The sequence below is a fragment of the Pinus tabuliformis genome, chromosome 3_2, assembly GCF_031772625.1.
Source record: "Pinus tabuliformis cultivar Carrire ecotype Pingquan chromosome 3_2, CPIR1, whole genome shotgun sequence".
Taxonomy (NCBI): Eukaryota; Viridiplantae; Streptophyta; class Pinopsida; order Pinales; family Pinaceae; genus Pinus; species Pinus tabuliformis.
Window position 1 is genome coordinate 546,927,136 of NC_142302.1, and position 15,291 is coordinate 546,942,426.

Here is a 15,291-nt window from a genome sequence, read left to right on the forward strand (position 1 = left end):
AGAAAAAGCTAAAGATGACTCTAGTCTCCTTCGATGTTTTAACGAGCCCGAAGTGACAAATGCTCGGATGGACTTTTTCCGTTATAGAGTCTGAAAAAGGCCAAAAGGAACTGCTCTGGAGTTCTAGGTAGAGGGTGTGCCAAACTTTTCGCAAAACCGCAGAATACTTTTTAAGGTACGGGCGGTCAATCTTCCCGAATGCTATGTTCAGTGCATTGCAATCAGTAGGGCGGCCGACACGGCTTCCTATGGATAAAGGTTTTATTCCTATAGGGGTCTCCCAATATATACGCGACGGTACGTGGGAGCATAATCCGTACTGGCACTTATCGTCTCTCAGGAGGAATCACCCAACCATCAGTGAGGCGACTAGTGACCAGGTTTTACGACGCCGGAACACGTCTCTAGCCTAGACCTCTATGTTGTGCGTTATGTTACAAAGCGTTGTTAAGTTCATTCAATTTATTTTAGGTTGATCTTTCTTAGAAGTTTGCCTTTTTGGATCACCACGAGATGTATGGTACAATTCCTAAATGCAGTCTAAAGATGATAAGCAAGCTTTTATATCTTTTCAACAATGAAAATCCTAGCTACAAGGGGAAAAGAAAGACACCATCTTTTCTCAAAGAGCATAGAGCACACAGTAATGCACTTTTCCCTAAATCATCATACAAGCTGTCAAAATGCAAATGCACAAATGCATGTATTTGTTTTCGCTTTCTTAATATTGATGCCTAAAAAGAAAGCTGTTGTACAAATTTGAATTCGATTTCAAGTGAAAACATAAACAAGTTCCTTTTTCGAAATCAAAAAGACGATTATGACACTTTATGATTTACTTGTTTCGACACTAGAAATGCATAAATTCAAACCAAACGACAAAAGTAAAAGCTAAATCAACTGTGAACAGCAAACAAACTCACTCCTAAGATCAATACGACACTTACGACAGGTCTAGATCTAAGGGCGACAGTATGACTAGTTTACTTTTGTAATGGGAAACTGCAAATGATGTAACAAACACACAAAGAACAAATACAGTTTCTTTATACAACTGAGGCGGAACTGAGGCAAAGAAAAGGGGTTTCAGATAGGTACACTGACTGATAACAGGCTTAAAAAAACAGAGATAAAACTGAGCAAAAGGAAGCAGGGAACCACAGCTGCACAGGGCAAAGACTGATCAGCGCACCCCCAGCACAGAGAATCTGAACTTCAGTGCAGGTAGCCTTCACGGGACCTGCGTTGAAATGCAGAACCTCTTCACAGAGTCTGCGCTGAAGCAGAAACGAGAGTTGTTTCTGGGTTTTGGGTTACGGTTTGCAGTTTAATCTACAGTTTTTGGCCGGATAAAAGCTATCAATTAGGTACAATCAGAGGGATGATTCAAAGGAGGACTAAGATCTATCACAAAGGGCTGTTAGAGCACTTGTGGATCAGCTTTTCAGATCATAAACAGGCCCAGCGAATGGACTAGAGCAGCAGATCTCTACTTTGCATTTGAAAATGGTAAATGCAGTTCGATTCGGCACTCTTTGAGTTTATGAAATGAATAGCAATAGAAACACAAATAAACTAACAAGATACGGTCCCCAGTGGAGTCGCCAATTTGTTGTTGGGAAAAGTATCCAATACGGAATGCCCCTATCCCACTCTAAGGTGTGATAGTGCCTTAGCAACAAACAAGGAAAACTATCTGAGTATTCTTCTTTATGAAATGCAAATGGAGAAGAAGGATGTAACTAACCGGTGTCTTCCGCTAGTTTGTCGATCCAATCTCTCTCTTTTGTTCGCTTCCCGCTGCCTGCTCCTTCACTGGTCCAGCTTCACCAAGGTCCTGCAAGATCACAAGAGAGGAAAACTACACAAAAGACATAGATTCACATTCATAACTAGTTTAGGATCAGATGTAAACTAAATATGCAAATATAACAAAACATCATTGATATACAAGCATATAGGAGAAACTCAAATGGTTTTATTGATAGAGTAACAAAGTTCAGGAAGAGATACAACCAAATGAGGCCCAATCCAGCATCACCTTCCCAGCAAAAGGAATCCCTTCTTCACCTCCTTCAAAGCAAATCACCCAATAGTTCTAATCTCAAACCAACAACAATTCTCTGCAAAGTACAAAATTCCAACCTCCTGAACCTCTGGGTGAGAGATCCATATATAGATGAGAGCAGAGAGGATGAGTCAGCTCATGTTTTGACTTGTGGCTTCTCTCTGTCAGTTCTTGCTTCCACTTGGAGGTTGAGAACCTCTTACTCATCACTAGTCGAATTCATTGAGGCAAGTGTCATTGAGGAAGATTCTGGAAGCTTCCAGTGTCTGTACACCTTGCGGAATGACATTGCCATTTGGCATTTCTCGTTCAGCGCACCCTGGTAGTGCTTTTACCTGCGTTGCAGTGCACCTAGCCAGTGTAACTTCTGCATTTCAACGCAGGCAGCTAGTGGAGCTCTTGAATTGATCCTGAATTGACTGTTTCTGAGTGGTTTTTGGTGGAGAACTTCTGGGAGAAGCTGTCTTTGGTTGACCTTGTTCCTTTAGGGGTAGGAACAACTCATTTAGGGACTTTGGATCCCTTGGATTATGGACATTTCATGCTCAATGCTGTAAGGCACAAAAATGTCTATAACACACACAAGCGAATAACTTTGCTCAAATACTTTTGACAAACACTAGCATCAATAGTATATGTTTTAATATAGTACTAGCAACCCACATATATTTCTTTACCTCTTTTGAATAAATAAATACATACATCTTCTCTACCCATAACACAAGTACTTCCAAACCCTAACAATAAAAAATGTCAACAAATTGCCACACATATTTTGTCAAAGATTAAGTCATCTATTTCTTTTTGTTGTTGTTAACAACGAAAATGTACCAATGCAATAGATATAAAACTCTATTTCCTAATAAACCTAAGCAAGGTCGACTAAGCAAGTAAACTTAGGATTCTAATTACTAATATTGTAAAACACCATCTCCTAACCCCACCCCACAACACATAATAGAAGGAGGTGGTTACTAAGCCGACCCAAGATCCAAGGTAGCGTTATGGAAATGAGATCTAAAAGGTTCGATCATTTCCAACTTAATCAAAACCTTGAATAGATAACATAGTTGAGTTTGTCTCATCAAGACGATTCCAACATGTTGTTAGGACTACAACAACCTCCTAATTTGATTTCTTTATTTTGAAAAAGGGAAAGAAAAGAAAATGAGGACCCTATAAATATATTTATCTTTGTCTCGTAACTTTTCCCGTTAGAAATAATAAAAACTTTAAGAAATATAAAACAAAGTCAGAAGGTTGGAGGATAGAACACTTTGTTCGAAATACTTGTTCCAATTTCCTAACCTCCGATCCTCCCGACCATCTAAGAGTCGAGGTTAAAGAATTTCCTTTAAAATATTTTCTATTAAAATCCTAACCTCTGACTGTCCGAACTCCTTTACTATCTGACTCGTCCGACTATCTTGGAGTTGGGGGTCGAAATGATTTTGCTCAAAACTTTTATAATCACAACTCCCGATCTCCGACTACCGTTTACATCTATTTTCATTTTCTCCTGATTTTGTTTTATTTTCTTATTTATTTTATTTTAATAAAATAACATTGGAGGTGGGGAAGTTGATAGCTTAAGTTACAAAGAAAACTCTCTACTATTCAACAACTGACTAAATAATGCCTCATTCTACAAGCAGTTTAAACAATTGGATGTCATTTATGGTTAAATGTGTATTAATGAACTAGTTCATGTTTTTTTTTTTCGGTTTTATCAATTCTACATCATGCATCATTAATTCACCATGATTCTTAGTCAGAATTTGTTAAAAACCAAAAAATTAGTTTTTTGTGTTAAAATTCTTCAACTTATATGAACAAAGTTTCTCATTTGCTATGAAAGGGACTACGAAACTCCTTTAAAAAATTGCTAGTTACTGGTTAGTATTAAGCCTATTTTTAAGTTTAAGCTTAAAATGCTCAGTTTCTTTAATGAATTTCATTTCCCATCTCTTTTTTTGCTCTCTTCTTACAAGTGGTTTTAAAATGGGTAAAATAGAAAAAACAAGGTCTTCTAAGAAAGAAATTCAAGGGGTTAAAATGAAAATGCTGCGGATATCTCAAGTATTGAAGGTACAAGTTTCAATCCATCATTCATCTCATATACTACTTACAAAACACGAGATGTAGGTAAGCGTTCTTGGGAAGAAATATTTACTTTCTTCGAAGAAAAGAAGTGGATAGGATCATAAATCTCAGATAATGATTATTCTACCGATTTTGAGACTATTAGGAAAATTGAGTGGCATAGAGTCGCAACAAGACCAAATATTTGTCCCTATTCTGATACGATAAATTGGATTTTGACGCATTCTCACATTTTGACCTATTCTATCTTTCATCACAACCAAAATGTGGTTTCCTCTTGGAAGCCTGAAGTACTTAACAATATTTATAAGTTAAATCCCCCATAAATTCTTCTGAATAGGGAATTCTCAAATGATTCAATGAAAATGTTTTGAAGAAGAAAAAATATTATAACTCAGTCATTAAAGAATAGCTACATGATCCCGAAAATTGTAAATTGAAAATAGGGAAATATCACCCAATAGCAATCTTCAAAAACCCTTTTAGGTATATAATGAAGATGCTCTATAGTCTATATGGACAAGCCAATCTAGAGCATTGCAAACTTGAATGGATCCCTCTTATTCATGGCATCTATAAACAATAAAAAAGATTCAATTTCGTAGATATTCTATTTCACAATATATTAAAGGCAATAAAATTATCTAAAGTTTATCCTCGTGGGTTTGAACTAGGATATCATATGTCTGCCTATCTCATGGACGTTGTCATGGCCTCAGTTCCTTTTCCTTGATTGGAATTAAGGTATTCCTTCAATTTTCAATAGACCATAAAAGATTACACTTCAATTTTATGGGAAATTAACTGCAATAAGCATTTCTATGATATTTGCAATTAGATCATGATTCCCTTACATGATGTAACAACCCTGGTGAAAATTCCATGTAATAAAAGTTAATAAAGGAAAAATAATAACCACGGTTATGGGGCACTTATTCCAAGCTGAATGTTGGGCAAGACATCCTAGTGTGGGTGTTCATTTGGTTTATTATGGCTAAGGAAATCGGCAATGGCAAAGGCTTTGAAAAGGCAAAATCATATTAATTGACATTTTATTTATGAAAATAAAGAAAATTAGGAGAAAAGGAGTGAAAGGTCACATGTTGCATGTGAGGAGGAAAATGAAGGAAAATAATTGAAAATGAAGAAAATAAAGGCTTTATTAATAAAAAGGCTTACGTGAATCAGTTGGTACCTTTGTCAGTTCAATTTTGAAGAGCTCTCTCTCTATTCTCTCTCACACACTCTTGGACACTTAGAGTTTTCTTGGAGCACTTCAACATTAGATCAAGAAAAACAAACAAGACAAGAGGAAGCAAAGATAAAGTAAAGAACAGTAGGATCTAGCATCTACAACGGGATTATTTGCAGATATTGACTTGCATGTGTGATTTCCTTGCTAGATTTAGCATGCATGGTTATGCATGTCTACTCTTGGTTCTTTTGCTATCATAGGCATGGGTTTTGCCATGTGTGACAATGTTTTTCATCCCAGGTTCTCCATTTCCAAATAGTTGTGGTGTGGTGGGTGCTTTTGTATGTGGTTGAGCTAGATTGTCAGATGGACTCGAAGCTAAGTGGGGTGGTCCCAATATTAGTCACAGGGCCTAGGAATCCCAAGATGGGATGCATGGTAGAGCCTAAATGTGAACACCTCGATTGAGCCTAGAAATTCCTTGACCAGAGAATGTCGTGATACATAGTAAATCTCAGTGGTGAGTACCCTTGATTGGGCCTAGGAATCTTGGGATGGGATACATGGTAAAGCCTAGAGGGTGGAGACCTCGAAGGCCTAGGAATCCCTTGACCGATAATGGCAGGATACATGGTAAAGCCAAGAGATTGGGATAGGCAAATCCCTCATGGTGTAGGTGGAGAGGTCTGGTGGCATCCATGCGTGTTTTTGGTCTAGTGATCCAGTGAGGATTACAGTAAAGCCTGATATTGTATGTTTATTGTTTATGGCCTAGTGATCTGGTGGGGATTGCGATAAAGCCTGGTTCTATTGTTGAGGGCGAGGTGGTGTAGCATCAAGAAGACCTGGTTGATTTTGCTTATAACTCCCACATTCATGCTTGGAATATGGCACAGGGGTGATTAGCTGAAAGAAAGATTTGGTTCAACCAATCTATGGTTGGGTGGTACGTAGAAGTCCCGAACCTGGCTGGACTAATCATTAATTAATAAGCATTGTTTCTCCTTGGTATTTTATGAGCAAATTTACTGTACATATGAGGCATTTATGGCTAATGTATCCTTGTTATTTATGTTGGTTATATGGTGGTTATGAACATGTTTTATGACAATGATGATGTATGGATCTCATCGTGTTTTGATTTTTAAATGAATGTACAATTAATATATGACCTAATAGATTATAATGTGGCTAATTTGATAAGGTATCAATGATTCTTAGCGATTTTTAGATAAGTATGAGACCCTTATGCTCAGATCTGTTGTTATCACCTGTAGAATACATATTTGTGACATGTTTAATGAAATATCTGTCGTGGCTAGTAGGGGTCCATCCAAGTCCTTGTTCAATTATTTTCATTTGTATCATTGTTTCAGTGTTACTTTTCATTCCTAAAAGTTTCACAGAGTTCTGGGCAGTGGCCTAAGTCATGGCCCTAAAAAAGTGGCATAGAATCCGGGGTCACAGGGTCAGAACTAGCTGAAAAAGACCCTAGTCACTTACATGCCCATGTTGTGAGAGCGACTAAAGAGCCCCATGGTTGTCACTTTAATTGCTTATTGAATTAAACAACAAAGTGCGACATAAATTGTCAACCCAGGGAAGTCTTGTTATTTCAAAGGCAACTGCGTACTATATGCACTCAATTTTAAAAGCAACAAAAGTTGTAGTACAAACAAATCACGCCTTACTTTAACAAACTGAAGCTCCACTCTACATTACAGAAATTACACTCTATTGCAGATAACTATCAAAGAATGCTTAATTCCACTCAAAGAGTCATATAATGAAAAAGAATCAATCTGCAAAGGAAAACAATGGCTATGCTGTAACAGAGAGTCAGGACCCTATCCCCAAAGCGGGAATCTCCAACACCTGCCTCTGATTAGCTACCTTGCCAATTCACTCTGTAACTTAATCACCGGTGAAACACTCATGAATTAACTTTGAATCATACAATAATCAATTGAGAAAGAAACAAAGTTTCAGCAAAGGTATTATAAACAATATTCAGTAAACAGTGCTTGTTAACAAGGCATGAATAAAAGACACACTTGACACACTGTAGAAATATAATGGGTGAATCTTGTGATGAAGGTGGGCCTGTCCTTCTCACAAGATTCCTCAAGAGACAAGAACTAGAAAAAGATGTTTAGAACAAAATTTTATTCATCCATCAATATGTCATATTACAAAAAGAATTCCAATCCTGTTCTTTCAGCTAAGCCTTTTTCCACAGTCTATCCCCCTCTAATGTAGATGTCTCCTCTTTATAAAGAGGAGACATCTATTACAAAATATTTACATTATTTTAACCCATTATACAAAAATAGGGAAATCAATTTCCCGTCAACAAAATGTTGTTACAATAATACTGTCTTTAGACTATAGGCTTTACATCCAGTGTAACAGCTTCCTCGGTGATCAGTCTGGTTCCTTTGCTGCTGTCAAATTTAGAACGCAAATCTCAATTGTTTCAGCATCAAGATTCACGTGTCGTTTTTACTGTTTCAACAACTGCAAAAATAGTCTCGCAAACTCCAGGCTGTTTTAGCAACGCGGACTGCACATCATTCATTAATTGTTCAACACTTAACAAATTAAAGATTAACTATGAAGATATCGTGATTATATGCTAAATAATTAAACGTATAGTGATGAGAAGAATCATTACATACCTTTGAGATAATTGGGTTAAAACACTAACAAGGACTTTTATGTAAGTTGGAAAAGATGATATCATGGCAAAATGTATGGTCAAAAAGGGACAATATGAGGTTCGAACACCCCAGTCACATGCATGCCCGTGCCGTGGGAGCGACTAAGGCTCCAGGGCAATGAAGTGGACCACCTAGAAGGGTTGGTTGACTCCTGTAGCTTTTGTGACATGTGCAAAAGGTCAGGTTGGTTGTGTTGTGTCAATTCCACTTCCTTAACTATACATGGGGCGTTGAATCAGATTGTAGTAACCTCTCATCACATGTTTACCCCAATGGGCTAGTTAACCTGGGTAAATGTGGGAGGAGGTTTTTATAGAGCGGTATCAGAGCATGGTTCACCCCTTGGACTGGATGGGCAATGTGTGTTGGTCATGCATTCATGTCGGTTGCATATGTGTTACTTATACTTGTGGTCTTTGTGCTTGTTGCATATGCATGGTGTTGATAATGGTTGCACTGATGTTGCCATGTGAAAGTGGATGGTGTGTTATTGGATGTGTTTATCATGAGTATAAGTTAGTTATGCACTGGTTATGCATGTCAATGTTTGTATGTATCATGTATGCATGCATGTCGTCCATATGTTGATTATGCATACATTGATATGGATGTAGTTGTCATGCATGAGGTCATGATGTGTGGTTGATATGGTCATGCATTGATGACTGGACTATGGTTAAGATGATATCGATATGTTTTTATGATTATGTTTATACATGTATTGTGTTAATCTGGTTGAACTTGCAGATGAGATATCCTCCCCGAACTATACAAAGGTATGTTGATTATGTTTATATTTGGTTTAGTTGGCATGGTATGCTTTGCAGGAAGAAAACAACAAAGATGACTAGCAAGATGGTAGACTACATTTCCCGTGACTCTCCCTATGGATCAGATGAGCAGTGTTGTGTTGGGAATTCTTTTGACTTAGCAAACACATTGAGAAGCTTGAAGGAATAATTAAGGAGTTGTAAGGCAGATAATGACAGAATCATGCAGGCACAAAAGAAACAAGCAAAAGTCAATGAGTAAACCTTCAAAGTTTGTCAGACTTGCAGAGATAGGGACCACTTCGAATCAGCGATGGACAAGAGAATAGGACTAATGGGGCATATGGTAGTATATCTCCTGGTGGGCACAGGTCAGATAGGGATGACACGGTTAGAGATGATAGGTTCTTGGATACTCCAGATCAGAGAGGTGATGGACACATGTACTATTCTAGTTCTGGTTCCAACAGGCACTATGATCGTCATCGTTATCATCCTCACAGGACGAGTGACAGGGGATATTTTCCGGATGAGTTTAAGATAGCTAAGCCACCTACCTTTGATGGAGATTTGAAGAAGCTAGAGGATGCAAAGGATTGGTTACTTGGGATGAGGAAGTTCTTTGAGTTGCATAATTACACAAATAATATGAAGGTCAAAGTAGCTATCTTCAGCCTGAAAGGTATATAAGACATCTGGTGGGGATATGTGAAGTAGGTCAGAGACATCAGGACCAAAGAGTTGATTTGGCATAAATTCAAGAGACTTTTCAGGAAGAAGTACTTGTCGGAGAGGTACTACAACAACAAAGCCAAGGAATTTTATGAGCTAAAAATGGGATCGATGACAGATGAGGAGTATACGACTAAGTTCTTGGAGCTATTGAGGTATGTACCATATCTTAAAGATAAAAAGACTAAAGTTCAGATATTTTTCAGTGGATTTCCATTAACATTTAAGGATTAGACTGAGTATGATGAGCCTCGGTCATTAGAGGAAGTTATTGGGAAATTGAAGCACTATTATGAGCAGTCAAAATGTAAGACAAAATATCAACAAGGTTGGAAATGGAAAGACAAAGTAAAGGTAAATGGAAGCTGAAAAGAACAAGGCTTCAGAATGCAGAAGATAAAGACAATGTTGCACCATACAAGAAGTTCAACGTAGCTAGACAAGGACATGGGTCACAACAACAAAATATAGGTAATGGTACTAGACAGTTGGAGTGTTGGATATGTGGTAAAGAGCATCTCAAGAAAGATTGTTCGCAATATCAGGGTGGTAGGCCTCTGATTTACAGTGCACAAGAGGCGCAAACTATTGGGGATGTTGGGCAGAGAATTCCTCATATCTATGCAGCGCTGGATAACAAGCAGGCATATCACCAAGCATCTATCATTGATATGGATGGTAAGATTTGTGATCAAGTTGTTTCTATTTTGATTGACTCTGGATCTTATTATATTTATATTAGTCCTGACTTGGTGGATAAGAGTGGTTTGAATAAAGAAGTGCATGCATAATATTGGTTAGTACAATTGACTACAAGTATAAAGAAGAGAGTTCATCATTGAGTAAGAGCTCGTGCATTTGAACTGAATGGTATGCCTACATCAGCACATTTGAATGTATTGTCATTAGGATCATACAATATGTTGTTGGGTATGGAATGGTTATATCTACATATGACCAAGGTGGATTGTTATGACAAAGCCATTGAATGTTTGGATGACAATGGAGAGCAAAAAATATTATATGGTAAGAAGAAGGCATCATCAGTTAGGATGGTGTTGACGGTGCTGGATCCGCCAACATTCAGGTGATTTGTATGAAGTCCCAATTAAACCTCACACCATTTGGTGTAGGAGTCCCATTTGTTAAGATGGCTTAGTTTCCATTTACTTAGAGATTTTCTTTAGCTCTTTTTGTTCGACATATGAGTGTGTTACACTAGTGTCTTCAAAAATTGAGGTGAGTGTGCTTGGTGAGTGCGTAATGTAACTGTGTCTAGGTTCTCTTACAGCAAAAGGGAGAGAGTAAAGTGAGCCTCTAAATGAGAGGTAATAGTACCACCCAGGAAGAGACACACACGATCCATAAGGGTTTGTCTAGCATCCAGCGAATAGTCCATAACGGATGCAATAGTCGTTAAAACCGAAGTACAAGAGAAGACCCACCCACCATCTAGTAGAGCAATCCATAATGGATGTGACGTTTGTTATAACCAGCAAACAAGGAAGGTTTGTCTAGTATCCTATAGAGTAGTCCACAAGGATGAGACAATAGTGATAGCCAATACAACACATTCCCAACAAGGTAAGTACTAAAACAATCGAAATAGTTCAAATATCTTAGTACATGTGAAACGAACATGAATTACAAATGCCAAAAGAGTAGTCTTACAAACATTTACAAAACATGCATGAAAATGTATTGGCCTTAACAGGCTTCTATATTAAGCAAAAGTTCCAAGACACATATGTACACCATACTGTTGGAAATAATACTGAGAGGGGGGGTGAATCAGTATTATCAAGTCAAATATTCATTTTTCAAAACCAGATAATATACGCTACTTCAGTTAATTAAACCCGCGTATATACACAACTATGCAGAAGGAAACTCGCGTATACAATGCAAACCTTTTAATTTACTTTATATTTCTGATTTTGATTGTTAATCTGTGTTTCAGAATCAAATAACCAGTAACCAGAACAGTAAAACAGAACAGAAAGACAATCGCACACAAGAACACAAGATATAAGGTAAACCCAATTGGGTGAAAACCACCTGCTGCAATTCGTCTCTATCTTCTCTTTAATTAGAAACTTCTTTTCACAATTGTACTGGTGCAGTCCTTTACCAGTACGCAGGCTGCAACCTGCAGAGAGCTACAACCCTCTCTCTCGTTTTCTAGCTTCTCCTAGAAGGGAGCTACAACCCCCTTAGCTCTTGCACTAGCCAAGATACTAGTACGTAGGTGCTGGCCTACAGAAGGCTACAACCTTCTCTTTCTTTCAGTGACCACGTTTCATAAATTTTCAGACTAGATCCACAAATAACATCAATCAAACATCAAGAATTTCTGCATCAACCAATCACCCTTTTCACCAATCAAAACTGAATCAAAATAAATACTTCTCTGACAACTGTATCCAGATCATAGCAACAGTAACCACACACCAAATCTGAACCCAGAACACTGCAGCAATAAACAGACGCAGCTAGATCACAACTCAAAAGATATACGCTGCTTTAATAACCTGAAACCTGCGTACATACGCTTCTCTTGTTGGAACAACCTGCGTATACGCTCTTTCGCTTCACTGAACCAGCGTGTATACGCGCCTTCGCTTCACTGAACCTGCGTACAGATCTATAAAGGATAATTCGCTCTTTCAGATATTCAAACACTAATTAACCCAGATTATCAGACTTATAGATCAAGCAAGTGCCACATATAGCAGATCAAAATCATACAAAGATACTATCATTCAAGCTTAAAGATTATAACCCATCAATAGAACTTATCCTTCTTTTTGCGCTAAGGTTCCTCCTTCATTCAGATCCAGATCTGCACCATAACCCAATTACCAGTATTCCAGATCTAGCACTTTATCAGATATTCAATAATAATTCAGATGATCTTTTGCCACATGATCTCCTTCCTCTTTTATAGTTTTAGGCCTTCCAAAACACCACGGTCCAAAACCATAATAAACCAATACCACGGACCCAATACTTGGGATCAACACTTCTGACGAGGTACCATGGTCCAAAACCATAGGTTCAAATACCCAGGACTAACTACCACGGACCAAAGGTAAGTTCTCCAACATATACGTGCTTTTCCTTGTATGAAAGTGCGTGTATACGCATACGCGCCTTTGAAACATCTAACCCGCGTGTATACGCGTCTTCGTCTAGATGAACCTGCGTATATGTCTTTTCCTTTATTCTGAAAGCCTAAACTGAGATCTGTTACCAAGGAGAGTTGCCATCAAGGACAACACCTGTGCCATAGCTCCAAACCTGTGCCATAATGCCAACAATCTCCCCCTTTGGACTTGATGGCAACCCCAAAATCCTCGAAGTCATTCTCCCCCTTTGTCATCAAAGGCAAAGGGTTGTGCTCCCCCTGAGTACATGCTGAAATTTATGCCCTGTTGTGCTGACCATGCTCCCCCTAACTGTAGGCAAGATCTGCAAAAAATGTTCTTCAAGAAGAACCATGACTTATGCATCATAAAAGACCTTCCTATCACCAAAAGACTCAATACATACATCCATCACCCAACCAAGTGGGGATCATCCACCCAACCAAGTGGGGATACATAGGAAATTTACATATGACAACCAAGTTCATTACATGTTCATCCCAGGCATAGTGGGGAAACCAAAATAGGTCGTTATATGACCTTGATACCATAAAAGAGATACCACAAAAGAGATACATGACATAGAGACGAAATATCTAGAACAAGGCTTGTGAAAGTCACCAATAACTGATAGCAGCAGCATCTGTCAATCACCATTCAGATCAGCAACCAAGATTTCCTTTTGTTCTCCCTCTGCCTCTATTCCACCTGAAACCAACAACAGATGTGAACTAGAACCAAAAGCTTCTAAGATAATGCCAATAATGCATTATTAGAAGATTATTTGCTCCCCCTGAACCTGTGTCGGATGGTCTCTGTCAGACCCATATCAGAATATCTTCAACCAGAGCTTGTCCCTACTGATATCCATCAAACCTCCATATACACAACTGTCTGCACAAACCGGCATATGTACGCGGATTCTCCTCAGGCAACTTGCGTACACCCATTTTTCTCTGAAACAGACAAGATTTAACAGCAAGATGATGCATCAACTACTCCCAGCTTCTGTCTGAGGTATTCAAAAGTTTCCATGGGCAGTGATTTAGTGAGAATATCAGCAACTTGTTCCTTAGAAGGAACATACTCCAATTTGACCTTTTGTTCCAACACTTGTTCCCGGAGAAAGTGATACTTGATCGGTATGTGCTTGGTCTTTGAATGCATGACTGGGTTCTTTGAAATGTTGATTGCACTTGTATTATCACATAAGATGGAAATAGGTGGTGTACAAGTGATCTGAAAATCCTGCAAGGTTTGCATCATCCAAAGGAGTTGAGTGCATCAAGATGCAGCAGCCACATATTTCGCTTCCGCTGTAGATAAAGCAATCGAACTCTGTTTCTTGCTGACCCAAGATACTAATCTGGAACCCATGAAGAATGCACCACCACTTGTGCTCTTCCTGTCATCCACGCTTCCGGCCCAATCTACATCTGTATAAGCATGAAGTGTGAGATCTGTATCTCTAGGATACCATAAGCCATAGTTTTGAGTTCCTTGAAGGTACTTGAAGATTCTCTTAACTGCCTGAAGATGAGTTTCCTTAGGATTTTCCTGAAATCTTCCAACTATTCCCACTGCATGCATGATGTCTGGTCGAGTACCTGTCAAATAAAGTAGACTTCCAATCATGGATCTATAGGTTGGTTGATGCACTGCTGCTGATTCATCATTTGCACTGAGACTGCATCCTGTAACCATAGGGGTACATACTGGTTTCGAATCTTCCATGCCATACTTCTTCAGAATCTGCTTGAGGTACTTGGTTTGAGACAAGAAGATACTGCCTTCATTTTGTTGGATTTGCAATCCAATAAAGTATGTCAGTTCTCCAAGCAAAGACATTTTGAATTCTTTCTGCATCACCAAGGTAAAGCTTTGACTCAGAGCCTCTTCATTGCTGCCAAAGATAATATCATCTACATACACAACAAGTATTAGCAATTTGTTATTTCAATTTTTTTATAAAGATTGCTATCTGTTGATCCTTTTGAGAATCCTTGTTGATGAAGATATTTGTCCAAACGATAGTACCAAGCCCTTGGAGCCTGTTTAAGACCATAGAGAGCCTTTTTTAGTCTGCATACAAGATTTGGATCATTCCCAAGAATGAAACCATCTAGTTGCTCAATGTACACTTCTTCTTCTAACTCTCCATTCAGAAAGGCTGATTTCACGTCCATTTGAAATACTTTAAACTTCTGAAAGCTTGAGAGAGCAAGGAACATTCAGATGGCCTCAAGTCTAGCCATGGGAGCAAAAGTTTCTTCAAAGTCTATTCCTTCTTGTTGAGCATACCATTTACACACAAGTCTGGCCTTGTTTCTAATCACTTCTCCATTTTCATTCAACTTATTTTTAAAAATCCATTTTGTTCCTATTATGTTCTTATCTTTTGGTCTAGGAACCAACTCCCAAGTGTTGTTCTTTTCGATCTACTTAAGTTCTTCATCCATTGCCTTGACCCAGCATTCATCTTTGCATGCCTCTTTTACATTTTGTGGTTCAGTGAAGGAGAGCAAAGCCAAATAGCTTGAGGCTTCTGCAATTGTTC